This window comes from Bos grunniens, chromosome 20 (assembly GCF_055505025.1).
Source record: "Bos grunniens cultivar Pamir isolate PY7600 chromosome 20, Bosgru_T2T1.0, whole genome shotgun sequence".
Lineage (NCBI taxonomy): Eukaryota > Metazoa > Chordata > Mammalia > Artiodactyla > Bovidae > Bos > Bos grunniens.
This window is the reverse complement of record NC_141184.1, coordinates 24541208-24552374: the sequence shown is the minus strand read 5'-3', so window position 1 is coordinate 24552374 and position 11167 is coordinate 24541208. Positions and strand designations below refer to the sequence as shown.

General features: G+C 40.0%; 1 long non-coding RNA gene across 1 annotated transcript; it reads right to left on the bottom strand.

Moving 5' to 3' along the window:
• Positions 1-2161: 2161 nt before the first annotated feature.
• LOC147350164 (uncharacterized) lies at positions 2162-10810 on the bottom strand. Its single transcript, XR_015149193.1, has 2 exons — positions 9486-10810; positions 2162-4165 (listed from the first exon to the last, which is right to left on the bottom strand). It is a non-coding gene; the product is annotated as an uncharacterized LOC147350164 (long non-coding RNA).
• Positions 10811-11167: the final 357 nt, after the last annotated feature.

The window sequence follows — 11167 nt, the reverse complement described above, 5'->3', positions numbered from 1 at the left end:
TAAATACAAGATCATTTTTACTACTTTTAGAAAAGTTCACACTATCTTGACCAAACAAATCCATCAATATGTATGACTTATACCATCCAGGAGATGTTATTTTAAATGTGTTTTATCATTATATGACATATGAGTATTTTATATCAAGTAGTACAAAAATTAACTACTGTCACACTATTTCATTCTACAGCTGAATCAAAACTATAAAACCATATGTATATGGAGACAAAATTTTCTATTTTCAAAATAATTACAAACATGCCATTCTATGTATAAATAATAACAGAAATATAACTTTATATTATATATTGAATTTAGTTATCATTTCTTTATATACAATTTAGTGAAAAAGTGAAAGTGTTAGTCACTCAGTCCTGCGCAGCCCTTTGTGAACCCACGGACTGCAGCCTACCAGATTCATCTGTTTATGGAATTCTCCAGGCAAGAATATTGAAGTTAGTAGGTAGCCATTCCCTTCTCCCTTCAATCCCCACCTCAGGGATTGAAGCCGTGTCTCTGGAATTGCAGGCAAATCTTTTACCTAAAGATTAAGACTCAAAATTGTAACATTAGTAATTTAAGTTAAAAAAAAATACTCGTATTACCACGTGATTAGATGTGCTAACCTTAAGGTAATCAAGCTATAAATTAGTTCAATATCAGTTTAGGATCAACTAAATATAAACTAAAAGTGAAGATTGTATTTTCTCCTATCTTCTAAAAGAACACGAATTAAACATAAATCTAGCAGGTAATTTACAAGTGCCCACAGAAAAAGCTCTGTGGTGTTTATTATAGAGCTATGTTTTCATTAAGTCTGAGGATTGTAGTGGATCCTTGTCTTATTTGGAAAGAACAAAATAAATTATATATGAATCAGTTCAGTTCAGTTCAGTCGCTCAGTTGTGTATGACTCTTTGCAGCCTCATGAACTGCAGCATGCTAGGCCTCCCTGTCCATCACCAACTCCCAGAGTTCACTCAGACTGATGTCCATCGAGTCGGTAATGCCTTCCAGCCACCTCATCCTCTGTCGTCCCATTCTCCTCCTGCCCCCAATCCCTCCCAGCATCAGAGTCTTTTCCAATGAGTCAACTCTTCCCATGAGGTGGCCAAAGTACAGGAATTTCAGCTTTAGCATCATTCCTTCCAAGAACACCCAAGGCTGATCTCCTTCAGAATGGACTTGTTGGATCTCCTTGCAGTCCAAGGGACTCTCAAGAGTCTTCTCCAATACCACAGTTCAAAAGCATCAATTTGTCGGCACTCAGCTTTCTTCACAGTCCAACTCTCACATCCATACATGACCACTGGAAAAACCATAGCCTTGACTAGATGGACCTTTGTTGGCAAAGTAATGTCTCTGCTTTTGAATATGGTCATAACTTTTCTTCCAAGGAGTAAGCATCTTTAAATTTCATGGCTGTAATCCCCATCTGCAGTGATTTTGGAGTCCCCAAAAATAAAGCCTGACACTGTTTCCACTGTTTCCCCATCTATTTGCCATGAAGTGATGGGACCAGATGCCATGATCTTAGTTTTCTGAATGTTGAGCTTTAAGCTAACTTTTTTACTCTCCTCTTTCACTTTCATCAAGAGGCTTTTAGTTCCTCTTCACTTTCTGCCGTAAGGGTGGTATCATCTGCATATCTGAGGTGATTGATATTCTCCCAGCAATCTTGATTCCAGCTTGTGCTTCTTCCAGCCCAGGGTTTCACTTAATGTACTCTGCATATAAGTTAAATAAGCAGGGTGACAATATACAGCCTTGACGTACTCCTGCCGGGGACCAGCCCCGGCTGATCCAGGGTATTCGAAGGAGAGACGGCGTAGGCGAGGATCAGGATACAATAGCTTCAATTAGATATTAATTAAAGATATAAAGAGTAATAGAATAAGGATAGCTCAGTAGGAAAATTCAGTGGAGAAAAGAGGCTGAGTAGCTTGGTTTATGCGGGAGACCAATAAAACTTCAAGACAAGAAGTTTGCACCACTTACGTAGGCCGCAGGCGTCCTTCCGTTCTCCCGAAGGAGAGGAGACACTGAGGCCTCCCCGGTCGGATCTTAGAAGCCCAGGCAAAATTAGTAAGCATGGTGGGTTCCGCGCTCCAGATGGAGACTCAGCCAGAGTGAGAGAGAGAGCGACATGGGGAGACCAGTATTTCGAGAAACTGATCCCAATTCTTTATTTTCCAGAGTCTGTTTTTATACACTGAGATGTTATACAAAAGTCACGTGGGGACAGCAGTCCTGACTTTTATCAAAGTCAGGTGCTTCATACAAATGTATACAGAGGTCTTAGGGGTGTTACATCATCTTCTGGCCAGGGGGGCCTGCTGACAATTTACGACCCTCTCCTTGTGACAGCGGTCAGTCAATCAGGACACTTATTTCTCCAGGGCTGATTATTCTCAAAACAGACGCCACCCAAATAAAGTTACATTCCTACAGGGTGAGGGTGTAGTGGATTTTAGTTAAGGAAAGAATTTACTTAGCCTAAGGTCTAACGTGATTAATATCAAAGGTTAATACTTATTTCTTCTACATATTCATTAATGTGTGTAAGGGCAGGGGATGTGGAGACTTAGCAACAAACATTGGCTCAACAAATGAAAAACCCTTCACCAACACAATTTCTAATTAGCCCATTATACTTATACTAATAGTTTTCTAACTTTTCTAAGGAACCTGTTTTTAGAAGGTTTAAAGCATCTCATGCCTCTCACAGTTGGGAGGCTGTGAGCAATCACATGTGGCCGGACAAGCCTGTCAGGCAGGCTAGAGAACCTTCAGAGGAGTTTGTAGGTTAAAACACTCTTATCACGCCCAGGAATTATTATTAACTGGAGCTCTAGGTTAACTCCTTCTCCGAAAGAGGTGGTGGGGGACAGCCCCCCGTAAAGTCAGAGGTGTAGGTAAGAGCACAAAGTAGTAAAGTAGGCAGGCTCTGGTTATGGGGGTAGACGCTCGGGGATTTCCAGGGGGACTCCTGAGGCTCGATCCCGCCTTTGCGTATGTCGAGCCTCCTTCCTCATGACCTTTGCCATGGGCGGAGTACCTCACTCTGGCCCCCAACATCTCCCCCTTTTTTATTTCTTAAAACAGCCAGATGCAGCTCAGTCGCGAGCCTCCAAATGCTCTGCCGAAGAATCCTGACAATACAAGGAAGAATGATTATGAGAAGTAGGATTACAGACTAGGGATATTAGACAGAATATTTTTTCCAGAAATAAAGTTAGAGAAGGTGTGAAAAAAGTCATTAGCTGCTCCAGTGGCGGTAAAATCCAGTTGAGAGTGTTCCAAGGTCTGTATTTGATTATGAAGTTTCCCTAAGTCCAGGCCAATATCAGAACTGTTCCAAACACCTGAGATATGATTTTTAATCTTTTCCCATTCATAATCTGTCTCGTTTACCTTCAAAGATGTCACGCATATCCACCTGTAATCAGCGTGGCACGTCAAAGCCATCTTTGCCTTTAAAGCCTGTAACTCAATCCCAATATGCATAATTGCTTCTTCTAAGGCGTCTACTCTCATCTCTAATTTCCTATCTATAGCTTCCTGTGTTGCTAGAGTTAAAGAAACAATTTTAGACATGGTATCAACATATTGGGCAGTATGCACTTGTTGAGTCAATGATATTGCTGCTGCAGTAACAGAAATAATTGTTGCTATCAAAGCTGATATTCCTAGGATAAGCAAGACCACAAACCGTCGTGATCGCATTAAATCCTGCAGTTGTTGTAACACAGTAAGACCATAGCTATCATATAGGCACCATAAGATAGGATGGGCATTGTAACACCACAAAGGAGCAAACATTACATTGAGGGTTTAAACAAGATGAAAGCATACATTGTTCACAAGTCACTACGTTAGGTCCACCTGAATAATTCATGCCTACATTAAGTTTGTTGGAGTCATTAGTAAAAAGGAAAACATAAGGCAAGGGTGGATAAGCTAAAACAGAATAAGTAGAATTATTTTCTGGTTGGAGTTCACGCTGCAGCTGCCCTGTCAGTCTCGCCGGGATCTCGATGTTTATCTTGTCTCCGTTGCCGCCGGGCTCCTCTTTTGTGATCGAAGCAATGGGGGAACTGGATGTCTGGGGGTCTGCAACATGGAGAATCAACCTGTCCCGGATCTAAATTGGAGAATTTGCATCCTGTGGAAAAATACAAGCACATCCTCGACCGCTAGTTAATAATGGGTCAGGACCCTTTCATTGTCCTGAGAGGAGGTCCTTCCATTTAACTAATGGTTTTGCATTTAATTGCTCCAGGCATCAATGACGAAGCATTGCAGTAGTTCCAGCCAGATCAGCATTTAGAATATTTATTACGAAAAGAGCATGTTGCAAGATTTGATGGGGAGAACTATACTTAAACTCCCCTTCTTTTAATTTTTGAATTTGAAGCTTTAATGTTTGATGTGCTCTTTCCACAATGGCTTGTCCCCGGGGATTGTAAGGGATGCTTGTATTGTGTTTAATTTGAAACTGTAAACAAAATTCCTGAAAAGACTTAGAAATGTAAGCAGGAGCATTGTCAGTTTTCAGAGCTTTTGGTAGGCCCAAATATGAAAAACAAGTAAAGAGATGTTGTATAACATCTTTAACTGCCTCTCCGGTACGAGAAGTTGCAATAAAGACATGAGAAAAGGTATAACAAAGGACAGTTTTCCAAATGAAGAGACATGAGTTACATCCATTTACCAGAGTATGTTAGGTTTGAGACCGCGAGGGTTAACTCCCATAGGTAGACTATATTATAAACAGTGGGGCAATATAAGCAAGAACGCACAATCTCCCTAGCAGTTTCTCTGGGAATTTGGAATTGATATCTTAAGGCAGTAGCATATTGATGATAAAGTAAGTGAGTGAGAGGCTCTGGCCTCCTCAATCACAGTAGCCACTGTATTTCTGGTTAACAAGTTAGCCAAATCATTAAAGGCATTTAAAGGGCCAGGCAATCCAGAATGAGCCCGAATGTGTCCAGTGAAAAATATTTTATTTCTTTTCCAAATTTGTTGCTGTAAATTACTTAACAAATGAAATATGGTAGTTTTATTTTCAGGCAAAACTGCAGTTTCAATGTGTGGAAACAACCTGACAATATACTGAGAATCAGAATGAAGGTTAAATTCTTCATCTGCAAACATAGCAAAAGCCTTTATGACTGTTGTTATTTCAGCGCTTTAAGCTGAAGTTTTCTGTGTTTCTAAACTTTTTGGTGATTTTTAGTAACTATGGAGGCTTTACCGTTTGCTGACCCATCAGTAAAAACTATTTGAGTATTTGGAACAGGAGATTGTTTACATCTGACAGGGAAAATAACTGGATGTCTGGATATAAAATTTAGCAAAACATGTGAAGGTAAATGATGCAGAATTTGACCACAATAATTTCCTATGGCAATCTGCCAGTCCTCATCAAACATTAGAAGAGCATCAAGTTGTTCCTTATTATATGGAATTACAATTTCTGATGGCTCTTTACCAAATAATTTAATGCTCTGCTTTTTTCCTTTAATATCAAAGTAGCTATCAATCCCGGATAAGAAGCCACTACCTTTTTAGTTTGAGCGGGAAGATGGACCCACTCTAGGGGGCCGTTTTGCCATAAAACCAATTTTTTGTCTGGCTACCCCAATTACACCTATGGGGGTTTTATGGTAAAGGAATTGTCAAGCAGTTGTCAATTTAATTTTTTAAATTTTTAAAATTTACATTTTAACAACATAAATTTTGGGATATGTTAATTTAGGTGTAATGTTTAGTTTAGGTCTCTGTATAAATTTAAATAATAAATGCATAACCTCCTTATCTCATTTTGGTATACAGGTATATCTAAATGCAAAATGTATTTATATATGTATTTATACATGGCAACAAGTATAAACTTATTGACATAATCAATATACTTGAATTAATCTTTATAATATGTTAATTAATATATATTACAGCAATACAACACGTACACAGCTAATACCAGCCAACACAAACCAATGTACTGCAATAATACATGTCACACATGTATAATTATACAGTATATAGAGCATATATCATCACAGCACATCAAACCATACCAATTAATATCAGCCACACACATTATACTACTGCAATATATATTTGATTATACAGTATATATATAATATGCATATACAGTATACATACTAATTTATATACAGATTAATTAAGTATAGATCCATAAATAGAATTAGGTATACCTCTATTATATTTTATTTATACCCATACCTAATTAGGCGAACTGCAATTAGGCAAATATATTTATATTATGTATTTATAATAATATATATAGTATTATTAATTGTACTGCCTGTTGATCACTAAGAAATTGAGAAAACCCTTCTCTGAGTATCTCCTATTTGAGATAGCACGTCCCTCCCCCATAGGGTAAAGGGGAGCGTAGGAACTACGTAGGGTTGGAAAGTTCCACAGGTACCCTCAAACTGCCAATCTAACATTTTTGAACTTTTAACTACTGTGGGGGCTTGAGGGCAAATGAAACAAAATTTGATCCCTGAAATCTATCAGGGCAACTTGCCAATCATCACTACTTTGTAAAAGACTTGCAGTTGATCCTTATTGAATGGAATTACTATATTTGCTACTTTTTTTTTCTAAAAAGTTCCATGCTTCTTTTTTCCTCCTTTTATAATTAATTGTGCCACCAAGCTGGGATAAGATAAAACTATTTTTCTTGGGGTCACTGGTAGATGGAACCAATGGGCCTTTTTGTCACAAGCATCCTGTAGGTGTATGTTTTATGGCAAGAATAATTTAATCTCATCTTTTGGTAATATTAATCCTAATTAACTGACCATTTAAAGTCTCATACACTTCAACAAGAGCTAACTCTGTCTCATTAGTCAACTTTCTCTCAGAACTGGAATTAGGATCAATTTTTAAGCAATCAAATAAAGGCTTTAAATCTGCAGTAGTCAGTTTTAAATGAGGGCGTATCCAATTAATGTCCCCTAATAATTTTTGGAAATCATTTAAAGTTAGTAAACAATCTCTCCACAGCTTCAAAGGGGCATTATCAGTTTTTAAAACTTTTGGCACACCTAAATATGAGAAGCAAGTAAAGAGGTGTTGCACAACATGTTTATAAGCTTCTCCAGTTAGTTTTGTAAACCAAATCTGGTCTATAGCTTTTTAGATGACAAGCAACCATGTAATCTTTGCTTGAATACTTCCAGCAACAGGGAACTCACTACTCTTCAAGGTTTTAAACTCTCCCTCACCTTTTTTTTTTTTTTTTTCTACAGCATTCTCAGCCCGCATATCACTTTCTCTAATCTCACCAACTCATTTTTAGTAGTATGTGTGGGCCAGGAACTGGGCCAGTCTTTTCCAGCAATGTTAAGAGACGTCTGTTCTTGTGTCTAATAGCCCTGACATTTTATTTTCTTGAATTAAAAGATCTTTTAAAGGCCTTGGAGCTGTAATTCCCTGCACCCAAAAAGCTAGATCACTAAATCTAAATGCTCTGTGGCTCTTAGCTTGAGAAGTCAAGGTTTTTTCCTGTCTGATACTAAGGTAAAAGCAAAAGCTGTGTTATTCTTTGACCTTTATTAATTTGCACAGTTTTAGTAGGCGGTGAGGTCAAAACTTTAATTTCTCAATATAATCAGAATCTACTACACCATACACCACCAAAATTTCTTGAAAGCGAGCTACACCCTAGCACAAGTCCTACAATGCCCTCAGGCAGGGGGCCAGCCACTCCCATTGGAATCGGAGCAACCTCGTCAAGGGTTAATATTGTTGCTAAATCCCCTTACCGTTTGGCTTTTCTCTTAGCCTGGGTGAGACCCCCCTGAGGGGGTTTTCTCCAAGGAGCACGCTGCATATTGTGCATGCAGTCTGTTTTAAAAGCTCCACTGTTTAAAAAACTTTTTATCTTTTTCAGGCTTAGGCAACACTTTGAGAGGCTTTGGGGGCAAAGTGGGGAACTCTTGGGCCCTGGAAGGCGCAAACGGAGGCGGCGGCTATCGCCCCAAATCAGAAAGTGGTGGATAAGTTTTTTTTTTAAAGTTTGCGCAGAGGGGGAGGTAGCTCGCCAGGGCGTCTGGCCACAGTGTCCTGTAAGTCCTCTCCTCTCTCCTCTGCTGATTTTTTCTTCCTTCTTCTCTTTAAATCTTTCTCAAGTTTTCTTTCCCTCACTCTATCTTTTTTCCTTCCTCTTCTCTTCTCTTTTACTTTCTATCATTTCCTTCTTGTTTCCCTCTTTCATTCTCCCTTCTTCCTTCTTACTACCTTCTCTTTCTTTCGTTTCTTTTCCTTTACCCTCTTTCTCTCTAACTTTTTCTTTCCTCCTCCCTCTCTTTCTCTCTGTATCTCTTTTTCTAACTTCCTTTTTTCCTTTTTCTATCTTGCTGCATTCCCTGATTCCTTCCTCCTCCGTTCCTCTCTCCTTTTCACTCTTTAGTTCTTTTTCTATCTTTAGATCTTTCTCTATTTTCTTTCCTTTTTTCTTTTTCACTTTTTTTCTTTTTTCTTTTTATTTTTCTCTCTTTTTTTGCTTGGGTGAGGCCCCCCCAGAGGGGGTTTTCTGCAAGGAGCAGGCTCTGTATATTGTGTATTCTTTAAAAGCTCCTTTGTTTAAGAGAAATCTTTTTTATCTTTTTCAGCTTTAGGCAATGCTCTGGGAGACTTTGGATGTACACTGGGGAATTCCTAGGCCCTGGGAGGTGCAAGCGGAGGTGGAGTAGTCGCCTTAAATCAGAAATTGTTGGATAAATTTTTAAAGGTTTGTGTAGAGGGAGAGGGGGCTCGCCAGGGCGCCCGGCCGCAGCGTCCTGTAAGCCCTCTCACTCCTCGGGAGGTAGAGCACAGTGTCCCTCCTCTTCCTTGTCAATGGCAGAAAATATGATCTGCACAGAAGGTGGAGACCCACTACCATCCACCGCTATAGCCTCTCCCATAGGTCACCCCACAGCCTCATGACGAGGATCCAGAACATTTTTAATCATATTTATAGGATAAGTGTTTAGTTGTTTTTTTTCACCTTCACCCAAGTATCTAAATTAACAGTAGCTTCTTTAACAGTTTCGGATTACTTGTATAAAGAGTTGCCATTCTTAGTTTCAGTGTTATCCATGTCAGAAAATTAAGTATAGTAAAAGATTTTGCTTTAAGCTATCAAAAGATCAGGCTTTTCTTTGGCCTTTTAACTTCAGAAACCATTTTTTCTCTCTAACTCTTTAACACTTTCAACACTTCCCACTCCTCTCGCCCTGTCTATCCTACAGGGGGGTCCGCGGCACCCTCGAGTGGGGTCCTAGCCGTCCCGAACACTGGAAGAACAATAGGGCTGATGACCCAGATTGTTCCGAGGGAGGAGCAGTAGGGCTGGTGACCCAAACTGCTCCGTGGGGGAACAAGAGGGCTGATAACCCAGTTGTTCCGAGAACGGGGAGCAATAGGGCTGATGGCTCTGATTGCTTTGGGGAGCTTACCTTCGAAAATCCCTGTCTCGGGCGCCACCTGCCGGGGACCAGCCCCGGCTGATCCAGGGTATTCGAAGGAGAGACGGCGTAGGCGAGGATCAGGATACAATAGCTTCAATTAGATATTAATTAAAGATATAAAGAGTAATAGAATAAGGATAGCTCAGTAGGAAAATTCAGTGGAGAAAAGAGGCTGAGTAGCTTGGTTTACGCGGGAGACCAATAAAACTTCAAGACAAGAAGTTTGCACCACTTACGTAGGCCGCAGGCGTCCTTCCGTTCTCCCGAAGGAGAGGAGACACTGAGGCCTCCCCGGTCGGATCTTAGAAGCCCAGGCAAAATTAGTAAGCATGGTGGGTTCCGCGCTCCAGATGGAGACTCAGCCAGAGTGAGAGAGAGAGCGACATGGGGAGACCAGTATTTCGAGAAACTGATCCCAATTCTTTATTTTCCAGAGTCTGTTTTTATACACTGAGATGTTATACAAAAGTCACGTGGGGACAGCAGTCCTGACTTTTATCAAAGTCAGGTGCTTCATACAAATGTATACAGAGGTCTTAGGGGTGTTACATCATCTTCTGGCCAGGGGGGCCTGCTGACAATTTACGACCCTCTCCTTGTGACAGCGGTCAGTCAATCAGGACACTTATTTCTCCAGGGCTGATTATTCTCAAAACAGACGCCACCCAAATAAAGTTACATTCCTACAGGGTGAGGGTGTAGTGGATTTTAGTTAAGGAAAGAATTTACTTAGCCTAAGGTCTAACGTGATTAATATCAAAGGTTAATACTTATTTCTTCTACATATTCATTAATGTGTGTAAGGGCAGGGGATGTGGAGACTTAGCAACAAACATTGGCTCAACAAATGAAAAACCCTTCACCAACACAATTTCTAATTAGCCCATTATACTTATACTAATAGTTTTCTAACTTTTCTAAGGAACCTGTTTTTAGAAGGTTTAAAGCATCTCATGCCTCTCACAGTTGGGAGGCTGTGAGCAATCACATGTGGCCGGACAAGCCTGTCAGGCAGGCTAGAGAACCTTCAGAGGAGTTTGTAGGTTAAAACACTCTTATCACGCCCAGGAATTATTATTAACTGGAGCTCTAGGTTAACTCCTTCTCCGAAAGAGGTGGTGGGGGACAGCCCCCCGTAAAGTCAGAGGTGTAGGTAAGAGCACAAAGTAGTAAAGTAGGCAGGCTCTGGTTATGGGGGTAGACGCTCGGGGATTTCCAGGGGGACTCCTGAGGCTCGATCCCGCCTTTGCGTATGTCGAGCCTCCTTCCTCATGACCTTTGCCATGGGCGGAGTACCTCACTCTGGCCCCCAACATACTCCTTTTCCTATTTGGAACCAGTCTGTTGGTCCATGTCCAGTTCTAACTGTTGCTTCCTGACCTGCATACAGGTTTCTCAGTAATTTTTTCAAATATGAACTTTAAGAAAGGAACTTCAAGTATTTCAATATGATAATATAGTTGTACAAATTATCATATAATATATATAATATATTAATATATTATAATAATATATAATATAACATATAATAATTATAATAATATATAATAACTATCATTCCCTTAATGGCTTTCCTGGTGGCTCAGATGTTAAAGAATTTGACTGAAATGCAAGAGACCTGGTTTCAATCCCTGGGTCAGGAAGATATCCTGGAGCAGGAAATAGCAACC